At 48.1% G+C, this 11,378-nt stretch overlaps 1 pseudogene; it reads left to right on the top strand.

The window, feature by feature from the left end:
• The first annotated feature begins 7,581 nt into the window (after window positions 1-7,581).
• On the top strand, window positions 7,582-8,204 carry LOC110329880 (annotated as a pseudogene).
• Window positions 8,205-11,378: the final 3,174 nt, after the last annotated feature.

Genomic DNA, 11,378 nt, shown 5'->3' with positions numbered 1-11,378 from the left:
CAGCCACTGATAGCCTTCTTTACCTCCCAGTAAGAACAATTGTGTGTCTCCACCACTTCTTATTCTCTGCAGAAGCAGACACGGTGCCTTGTATGACGTGGAAACTCAGCACTGATCTGTGTAAGATAATGGGCTTTATTTTCTGTGTGCCATCTGCAGCAAGACAGTGTCTGGTACCCGTCGCATACCACAGGAGACAGACATGCCACAGGGGAAGCCAGTGGTTAAAAATGTCTTATTCTGGGCTGGAGAGATGGCTCAGCGGTTAAGAGCACTGACTACTCTTCCAGAGGTCCTGAGTTCATTTCCCAGCAACCACATGGTGGCTCACAACCATCTGTAATGGGATCCAATGCCCTCCTCTGGTGTGTCTGAAGATAGCAACAGTGTACTCATATATATATAATAAATAATTAAAAATAAAACACCTTATTCTCTATCGGGCAGATGAAATTGAGCACCAGCTTTGTCCCTGCTAGCCTCTGTTGATCTGTCTACAGAGTGGGAAACACCAAAGCATCTACCTACCCAGTGGTTACTGGGAGCTACCTACCCAGTGGTTACTGGGAGCTACCTACCCAGTGGTTACTGGGAGAGCAGCGATGCTCCTGAGCCTGGCTCACAGGACGGTTTCATAAGCCTTGTGTTCAGTCAGGACTGTGTTTTGACTCACACCAAAACGGTTTCCTGTTCCAGAAATACACTGTTTTCCTTTCAAGCCTCTAATGGGCAAGGAAGAACACTGGGCAGAGCCTGGAGTTTTCCTCGGCATATTTAGTTAACACACTTTCCCAGTCAGGATACAGATCTGACACTTTCCCGGGGTAGCTGTCACTAGCACCATCAGAGGAAGCTTTCTTGGCTCTGCTTGTGTGAATCCAGTGGCCATTGAACTGCAGTGATTCCCTTCCATGGTTACAACACTGCTGTGGCTTGCTTGACCTTAGACTTGGTTCTGTCACTGGATTTGTTTAGCAATTCGATGCGGAAAGGGTGAAAATCTGCCGGAGAGAGCTGCTTTACAGGGGAGACTTCATTCCAGAGACACGGTGGAGTGGGTAGGGAGAGGCACTGGTACCTAACACCTGCAGAAAGGGTGGAGAACCTCTGCTCCCCGCACCTGGAGCATGTCAGAACAACGACGAGGCTTGGCAGTTGGTGGCAGGTTTCCACTGGCCGTGGTAAAATCAAAAGAAAAGGAGGTGCCCAGATAAGGGATTTACACTGCCAACCAAGTGTGCCAACTCCGCCTGGCCTCAACCCATGGGCAGAGAGCCTGCCGAAGAATTCTAAGGTCAGCTCTAGATCAAAGGGAACGGTCTTTCAAAGTCAAGAAAATAAAGACGTGAATGGTCCGCAATGCCAAGCAGTGGGGTGGGGCTTGGCCAGGGAGCCAGAAGGGCTCCGTATAACGTAAGTGTACATCCTGTGCTAACCTCCACCTGCCTCTGGGTAGAAGACAGAGGGTGCAGCTCGCATAAGCTGAGGTTTGTTACAACGGAATGACTTCGATGTCCTGGGAGAGTGAGGGATTAGATGGACGGAAGAGTGGAGGCTGTCAGACCAAGACCAAGAAGCTAGCCAATTATGGTCCTTTCCATTTCAGTGACAATTGTGGTAGTTATTACCGTTTATGTTAAGGGGACTCCCTTAGAATTCTCTGTCTCATCAATAAGAATTTAAGGGCTCAAAAGAGACCTTGAGGGCGGTTTTGTTAGAACTTAAAAGAAAAACTTCAGATGGCAAGCTATGCGTCTCGACAGACGTACAGAAGGGGAAGGTGGGGAAGAAAGAGAATGAGCCATGACGTCTGAGTTAAGCTGCCTTGCAGGTCAGCCACGTGGTGGGAAATCAGCGTCACGGCGGAGAAGAAAGCAGTGGGGAAAGTTAGAACTCAGAAAGGTGGACAGACTGACTCAACAGAGCCTCATCAAAGCTCTGAGGACAGAGGGTCGAGGGCGGAAAAGTAGGGCTCATTAAGGGGATAATTATTCCCTATCACTCAGCACAGCTTAAAGTGAACTCCCCCTTCTTGAGAGATGCCTAGGTCAGGTGACCAGCCAGCCCAGCTGGATAGATAACTCATGCATTGGTAGCTTGTAATGGTAAGTCTCTACCCAGGCCAGAGAGACTTTACCCTGTTGGGCTCCATGGAGCCCCGGTCTGGGCTACGGTAACGACCTCTGGGATTTTGATGATCACATTTAGGTATCACATTAGGTTCTCCATGGCTGCTCCTTGTAGTTCTTGGAGTCGTTTTTCGTTATATTTACCAATTTATCTATAAGTGTATAATCACTCAAACTATAAAAGCTATAAAATCACAGTGACCTTATGTTTGCAAAGTCTCTGGTGTTTGGAAGAGCTTGACCTCTGCCCCACACTTTCTGGAGCTGTTCCCGGAGAGTGAGCATCAGAATGCTGCAGAGGCCCAGGTCAGAGAACAGGGACACTAGGCATCGGCAGGCTCAGACCCTTCTGTCCCTGGAATGAATGCTGGATGGCTCTGGACCCTCATCTGGGGACACCAGAGGGCACAACCTACCCGAAAGCTCTTCTTGGGGTCCGAACTTCCTGCCAGGCATCTTCCTAGGGGGAGTATCCTAGGAGCCATGCCCTTTGGAGACATGAAAGTCATGGACATTCCCATGCAACCCAGACACATGTGTGCCACTTTAAAGCTCCTTGGTTTTGGTTGAATAAACGTCAGGTCCTGAAGCTGACCAAAGTCAATTGTTCCTCTAGATCCCTGCCCTGATTTGTTTTGTTTTGTTTTGTTTGTTTTTCGTTTTTGTTTTTGTTTTTCGAGACAGGGTTTCTCTGTATAGCCCTGGCTGTCCTGGAACTCACTTTGTAGACCAGGCTGGCCTTGAACTCAGAAATCTGCCTGCCTCTGCCTCCCAAGTGCTGGGATTTGGGATTAAAGGTGTGCGCCACCACGGCCGGCTGCTGCCCTGATTCTTCCTCAGCTGCAACAGTGGCTGGCCTGGAGAGATGCTGACCAACCTACTGATGTTTAACTCTCCACTCGCCGTGTTTTCTTAGCCCCTAATGACAGCTAACCACAGGCCCAGAAGGAACATGTTCAGGCCCCTCCCCCTCTCCCTTGTTGGCCCTTTCTCTACCCCAGCCTGTAAGTAGATGGCGGTTCTCCAGTTTCTTCAGCTAGAGGTCTCTGCTCCACAGCCTGTCCTGTGCAGCCAAGTTTGCCCTTTCCCGTCTGACTTTCCCCTCACAGAGCGTCAGGCTCAGGCTCTAATATGGGAGGGTTCCTGTTTTACTCTAAGAAGCATATGCGGCGTGGAGAGATTGCTAAGGTCAGGTCTGGAAAATCCCTCTGCCTCCATAGGCAAATACAACTGTCAGATTTGAGAAGGTTCAGTAACTCCATGGCTCAGCCACCTCTGTCTGAGCCTGAGTCCCTGGACTCAAAGCTCCTCTGTCCAAGCCTGAGTCCCTGGACTCAGCTCCTTTGTCCCACGGGGCTACTTCTTGTCACTAAGCCCCTGATGCTTTCCTCTGATACCCTTCTCTCTCCCGTGGAGCTGCTCTCTGCTGTCTGACGTTTGTAGACACTTCTAATGCTTCTAACTCTTGCTCTACCCTCTAAGCCATTTGCTCTCATCCCGTACATCTGCTGAGAAACAGTGGACAGACTCAACACACTCCCTGTGCCCTTCAGGCTTCCAGATTACTGCTATAGCAGAATGAGGGGACTTGGGGTGTAAAATGGAGGTACTAGTTTTTTGGGTTTTGGTTTTTTTTTCCCTAGCCTTTTCTCTCCAACTCCCTAGAACCCACAAGAACAAAAGTGAGGAGAAAGAAAAAAACATTCTTGAAATAACACTTCAGCTCATAATAGTTATATCAAAAGCATCAGTCCCATGGCAGGGAGGGTGTGGGGGCTGGCAGTAAGGGAGGAGGGTGACCTTCGAGTGCTCAGTCCTAAGTGGGATAGTTAATCCCTTCCCTCAAGGCTTAAGACACATTCGGAAGAGGAGTCAGAAAGAATGTAAGAGTTGAGAGATGCCCAAGCACTCAGGATGCAGAGGCAGGCAGATCTCCGAGTTCCGGGCCAGCCTGGTCTACAGAGTGAGTTTCAGGACAGCCAGGGCTACACAGAGAGACCTTGCCTGGGGGAAAGTGTGGATGGGGAGATGTGAAATGCTGTCTTTTAAGACATGACATGGCTATTATACTCATGATCCTATAGCAGCTCTGTTTGCCTGCACAAGGTCAAACCATTCACTGTTCCAGCATGGACGGGGACCGGGCTCACACAGCCCCACTTCTAACTAAGGAGCTATTGGCAGTTGATGGAGACTTAATTTTCTCCTGAGATATGGATGCTGGTAGGCTGCCTGTGCACAGCAGATAATCCTGCACCCATGGACTCCTGTACATTTGGGCTGCACTGCTGGAGTCGGTGATAAATTTGGTTGTGGTGAGACTTTTAATTTCAGCACCGAGGAGGCAGAGGTAGGCGGGTCTTTGTGACTTAAGACTAGCCTGATATAATATAGTAAGTTCCAGGCCAGCTAGGGCTACATAGTGAGACCCTGTCTCAGGGAAAAGGGGATATTGAACAGAGAGCTTGCGGGCTAAGAGCACTGGCTGCTCTTCCAGAGGACCTGGCTTCAATTTTTAGCACCCACATGGTGGCTCATAACTGTCTGTGACTCCAGTTCTGGGAGCTCTGACATCTTCATAGGTACACAGACATACATGCATTTGGTACACAGACATACATGCAGCACAGACATGCAGGCAGGCGAAGCAACCATATGCATAAGAAAGTGAAAAGAGGATGTGGAACTTAGAGAGGGCGTGTTGGGGTGTGAGGGAGGGTGAGGGAGGGTGAATATGATCAAGAACTGGTGTGTATTTTCCTGACCACCATGAGTCAACAACTCTGCCCCTGTGGACAAACTGTGGTTTGTGTCTGCCGTTTAAGACACTTGGGTGTGGTAGACCCACTAAGTCAATAGGGAAGTTCTCCTCTGTTCACTCCTGCTTAAAATCATCCTGTTAATAGCTCTGTTGTTTGCCTGGCTCACATTCTCCTCCTTAGAAACCGAGGCTCTCTTACGTAAGATCTAAGGTCTTCCTTTTCACTCATTTCAGACCGGCATCGTGCCCTCTCCCAGAAACACCACTTGAGGTCTCTGTAGCTTCTTGTACTGAAAAGTCTTCACTGCTTATTTGAATCTCCCCAGGCTCAAAGCCCCCCTCAGCAGGCTCTTGAGAAGTTCTCAGGGGTATCGGGAAATGGTGGTGCATGCCTCTAATCCCAGCACTCTGGAGGCAGAGGCAGTCCCATCTCTGTGAGTTCAAGACCAGCCTGGTCTACATAGCGAGTTCCAGGATAGCCAGGGCTAAGTAGAGTCTTAGGGGGTTGTGAGGTCCTGATGTAGGTACTGGAAATCAAACTTCAGTCCTTTGCAAGAATAGCAAGTACTCTTAACTGCTGAGCCATCTCTAGCCCCCACATCTGGCTTTTAAATGACATTTTTGTTCATATGTGGAACCAGATATTGAACTCAGGGACACTGAGCTATATCCTCAATTCCATGTCTAAATTTCAACTTTGCACGGGTTCAAATACTACCCCATGCTACTACCAAATACTACCAAATGGCTACACATGGCTATAGCTGGTATATTATTGGATGGTGCAGGCTAAAGTTTCAAACATCTATTTTCCTTTCTCTGGGTATTTGCCAGGACTCGCGCGCATTATACAGGGAGAATATTTTTAGCAGTTGTTAGCACATGGAGGCTGACTCCGCATGCTGAGCTGTACCGCCCCATCCCTTGCCAGGTGTCTCCAGTTTTCTAAGGTGTTGCAGCACTTCATTTAGCTTCCCACTTGAGGGCGGATATCGGCAGGCTGTTTTGTTCCATCCCTCTTTTGAATTCATGTTACCCATGGCAACGGTAAGATTCCAGAAGCTAACTTTGCACCGCGTTCCACAATGCCACGTTGAAAAGCATTAGCAGAATCAAGGTATCTGTGGTGCAGAAAAGGACGGTGGCTCACAAGGACGTTTTGCTTTGACAGAACCTTCTCTAAGGGAGATGGAGTCCTTAGCGCAGAGTCAAGCCAGGACTTAGCGTTAGGCCCAACAGGAAGCATTTAGCTGCACTGGGATGTGCTTCGCAGCCTACCCTGGTCACTCTCACAATAAAGTCAGCATGAGAAGTGGCTACAACGTTAGTTCTGGACAGAGGGCACTGCGTGGTTCCTGTAATCGCCTTTTGGGTCTTATCACGAGAATCCTCTAGATAACAGAGTGTCTTCATCCAGACGGCTCAAGTGCTGTTCTGGAATATGAAGACCTTGCCCCTCTTGGCTTTTTTGCTTTCTATGGTTTCATATCTATCGTCACCCACAGTCAGGGAATAGTAAGTGGAAAGTCCCATCTGTGAATAATTCCTAACAAACTCTTAACGGCACACGGTGCTTAAGAGCGTTGAGAAGCCTTGCCCCCCCCCCTTGTCCTAGCTGGTGTTCGGAAGCGTCCCTTTGCCTAGCGTCTAGTCTCCAAACCCGGGCATTTTTGTTAGCATGCTGACTTTTGTGTACTGAGTGCTACATTCAGGTAACCTTCATCTTCCTCACCGTCGGCCCATCATCCGCTACTTTTCTCGTTTTGGGGACTAAATAGCTGACTGGGGAAAGACAGTTTATTTTGGCTCTCGGTTTGAGGTGACCCATCTCTGTGAGGAACTCCTGACAGCAAGAGTAGGAAGCAGGGGGCTGGAGAGACCGCTCAGCGGTTAAGAGCACTGGCTGCTCTTCCAGAGGTCCTGAGTTCAATTCCCAACAACCACATGGTGGCTCACAACCATCTGTGATGGGATCTGATGCCCTCTTCTGGTGTGTCTGTGACAGTGTACTCATATACATAAAATGAATCTTTTTTTTTTTTTTTTTTTCGAGACAGGGTTTCTCTGTGTAGCCCTGGCTGTCCTGGAACTCACTCTGTAGACCAGACTGGCCTCGAACTCAGAAATTCGCCTTCCTCTGCTTCCCGAGTGCTGGGATTAAAGGCGTGAGCCACCATGACCAGCTAAAATAAATCTTAAAAGAAGAAGTAGAAAATAGTGTGTGCACAGCCAGAAGGCTGGAAGGCATGAATGTCAGCATGCTGCTGGTCTTCTCCTTTTCAGTCAGCTGGGGACCCCCAACCATGCACAGTGTCACCCACATTCAGAGTGAGTCTCCCCTCCTCAACTAAGCCTTTCTGGGAACATCCTCACAGCTGCGCCGAAGGTTTTCACTTGCAGATGATTGACACTGAAGATTAACTGTCTCAAGCTCCAGAGTGCATGGTCAACAACGGCAACAAATTTCCCTGCACACACATCATGTATTCAGATCATAGGACTGACAATTGGATGTGCCAAAGAGAAGCTGTAAGATTCTTCTTCCTCTGGGTAAAAAAGGCCATGTTTGAAACTAGTTCTCGCCGGAGCTTGGGGAAGGAAGTTCTCTCTCTCTCTCTCTCTCTCTCTCTCTCTCCCCCCCCCCCAGGTCTGAGGGAAGCAGCGCTTGCGCCAGGTAGACCACCCCCGCGCCGTCGTCATGGGCAAGGGTGACCCCAACAAGCCGCGGGGCAAAATGTCCTCGTACGCCTTCTTCGTGCAGACCTGCCGCGAGGAACACAAGAAGAAGAAGCATCCTGACTGGTCGGACAACTTCGCCGAGTTCTCCAAGAAATGCTCCGAGAGATGGAAGACCATGTCCGCAAAGGAAAAGTCCAAGTTTGAAGATTTGGCCAAGAGCGACAAAGCTCGCTATGACAGGGAGATGAAGAACTATGTTCCTCCCAAAGGGGATAAGAAAGGAAAGAAAAAAGACCCAAATGCTCCGAAAAGACCACCGTCTGCCTTCTTCCTGTTTTGCTCTGAAAATCGCCCAAAGATCAAAATGGAACACCCTGGCCTGTCTATTGGAGATACTGCAAAGAAACTGGGTGAGATGTGGTCTGAGCAATCTGCCAAAGATAAACAACCTTATGAGCAGAAAGCAGCTAAAGGAGAAGTACGAAAAGGATATTGCTGCATACCGTGCCAAGGGCAAAAGTGAAGCAGGAAAGAAGGGTCCTGGTAGGCCAACAGGCTCAAAGAAGAAGAATGAACCAGAAGAGGAGGAAGAGGAGGAGGAGGAAGAAGAGGAAGAAGATGAGGATGAAGACTAAGTGGCTGTCCTAAAGTGTGGAGTATATGTGCCCAGGCAATTCTTTTGCTAAGAATGTGAAATTCAAGTGCAGCTCAACATGAGCTTCAGTGTAAAAACTGTACAGATTTTTGTGTAGCTGATGAGATTCTTTGTAGAGGAAATACTTTTTTTTTTTTTTTAAAGATTTATTTATTTATTATATGTAAGTACACTGTAGCTGTCTTCAGACACTCCAGAAGAGGGAGTCAGATCTCTTTACTGATGGTTGTGAGCCACCATGTGGTTGCTGGGATTTGAACTCTGGACCTTCGGAAGAACAGTCGGGTGCTCTTACCCACTGAGCCACCTCACCAGCCCAAGAAAATACTTTTTTGAAAAGAGTTTGTAGCTTCATGGGCTACAACTACAGTTAGATTTAAAGCTTTTGATGTTGAATGTTTCTAAATATTTAATGGTTTCTTTAATTTCTTACGGTAGCAGAAAAAACTTCATAGGAATTTTTATTACCAGTAAAAAAATTTTTTTAGGATGTTGCATTTTTTAAAAAATTTGTAATAAAATAATGTATATTAAAAAAAAAAAAAAAGGCCATGTTTACCTCAGGCGTGTATAGGAGAAAACGGTGTGTGTAGAGCTCAGTCCTGTCCTGTCTTGGAGCGCCCTTAGGGGTGGTCATTGAGTCAGTGCTCCAGTGCTGGTCCAAAGTGTGACGATATTTTCGTGCTGAAAATTTCCACCCTTAGTTTTCCATGACTAATTCTTATACCGCAAGTGACTCTAAAATTCCCCAGAACACTGTCTTCCATGTGAACAACTGAGTTCCTACCTTGCCCTCCTGTGTAGTGGGGACAGCTGTGGCTTGGGCCACTTGCACAAGTACCTCCCGCTCTGGACTTTCCACTCTGAACCTCGGGGCTCCTTTCTCCTGGGTCCTTCTCTGTTCCCTCCAGGATTTGACTTTGCTCTTGTTGAGGAGGAACTTATAAAGTACACGGCTGTTTAAGTATGCAGCTTGCTAGTTTAACATCCACGCATGAGCTAACCTGGCCTGCATTCTGGACAATGCTATCACTCAGAAGACCCTACACAAGTGCCCTCACAGGCACCATGGAGGACAGCTAACACTTGATAATTTATGGTGCTCCCAGGATGTGTCCAAATAGAAATCTGTGGCTACGGGAGGCCACAGATAGCTGTGCATGTGGCCAACAGAAAGGTCAAATTTGGCTATAGAAATATAGTGTCTCTCTCTCTCTCTCTCTCTCTCTCTCTCTGTCTGTCTGTCTCTCTCTCTCTCTTTCTCTCTCTCTTTCCCTCCTCCTCCCCTCCTCGTCCTCCAACTCCTCCCCTCCTCCTTCTCCTCCTCCTCTTCTTCCTCCTCCCCTTCCTCCTTCTCCTCCTCTCCTCCTCCTCCTCCCTCTCCTCCTCCCCTTCCTCCTTCTCCTCCCCCTCCTCCTCCCCTCCTCCTCCTCCAACTCCTCCCCTCCTCCTTCTCCTCCCCTCCTCCTCCTTCTCCTCCTCCTCTTCTTCCTCCTCCCCTTCCTCCTTCTCCTCCTCTCCTCCTCCTCCTCCCTCTCCTCCTCCCCTTCCTCCTTCTCCTCCCCCTCCTCCTCCCCTCCTCCTCCTCCAACTCCTCCCCTCCTCCTTCTCCTCCTCTCCTTCTCCTCCCCTCGCCTCTTCCTCTTCCTCCTCTCCTCCCCTCCTCCTCCCCTCCTTCTCCTCCTCCTCCTCCTCCCCCTCCTCCTCCTCCTTTTTCCTTTTTGCTGCACAGTTTTGTTTGTGTAGAAGAGTTTCTCAACTCTGACATGTGTTTCTCAATCTGTGTTCTGATTTCACATTTGTGTTCAAGCCACTCTCTCTGTGTGTGTGTGTGTGTATGCGCACTCGTGTGTTTTCTCTATCTCCCCCTGGAACAGTATCTCATGTAGCTTAAGGTGGCCTTGACCTTGCTATGTAGCCAATGATAAACTTCTGATCTTTCTGCTCACACCTTCCGAGTGCTGTGACTACGACTGTGCCTGCCTGGTGTGTGTGATATTAGCAGTGGAACCCAGAGCTTTGTACATACCAGACAAGTACTCCACTAAGCTACGTCCCCAGCTCCTCACTAATATTCTTTTTTTTAATTAATTAATTTATTTATATAAGTACAATGTAGCTGTCTTCAGACACACACACCAAAAGGGGGCCATGTGGTTGCTGGGAATTGCACTCAGGACCTCTGGTAGAACAGTCAGTGTTCTTAACAGCTGAGCCATCTCTCCAGCCTGCTCTTTAATATTCTTACGCAACTCTTTTTTAAAAGAAAAATTAAATATTTTTAAAATATATTTTTTAAGATTTATTTATTTTAGGTATGTGAGTACACTGTAGCTATACAGATGGTTCTGAAATGGATGTGGTTGTTGGCAATTGAATTTTTAGGACCTCTACTTGCTCCAGTCAACTCCACTCACTTAGTCCCTACTTGCTCCGGCCCAAAGATTTATTTATTATTATATATACTGTATAATATACTTATAATTATACTGTAGCTGATTTCAGAAGCACCAGAAGAGGGAGTCAGATCTCATTACAGATGGTTGTGAGCCACCATGTGGTTGCTGGGATTTGAACTCAGGACCTTCAGAAGAGCAATCAGTGCTCTTACCCGCTGAGCCATCTTGCCAGCCCCTCTTACACAACTCTTAACTTCTTCATTTCACCACCTGATTTCAGGAGTGATTCTGTTGGGTATCTCTATTCATCTCTCCAGCCCCGAATCCTTGGCCTTTTTTTATGCTACCCCCACGACACTCACCAGGGACACTCACCTGAGTTTGCGTAGCCTCGCGCCTTTGCTTCCTCTCAGACCTGCTTGTGATGCAGCTTCGGCCAGAACAGAGCTCAGCGTGGATTCTTTTTTTTCTTGCTTTGGCCAACTGTCAAAGCTCACAGAGCAGCAGCTTTGGGCCCTTGAGGGAAGCAGACGCACCTGTCCTGGAGGCGCAGGTCGAGGCTGTGGTAAACTGAACTGTGGTGGGTGCTTTTCACGAGATCAGCGGTTTGCCTGCCCCTGATATTCTGAATTGGTGGGCCAGATTTTACATTTATTCTGGTAAAATTTCAAATATCAGATTTTGCCCACTAGCCTCATGTGTCAGGATGTGATCCAACCCAGGAGAGTATTAATTTCCTCTAAGCATCCCAACAT

Source organism: Mus pahari, chromosome 12 (assembly GCF_900095145.1).
Source record: "Mus pahari chromosome 12, PAHARI_EIJ_v1.1, whole genome shotgun sequence".
Taxonomy (NCBI): domain Eukaryota; kingdom Metazoa; phylum Chordata; class Mammalia; order Rodentia; family Muridae; genus Mus; species Mus pahari.
The sequence above is the reverse complement of the archived record's forward strand: the minus strand, read 5'-3'. Positions and strand labels throughout refer to the sequence as shown.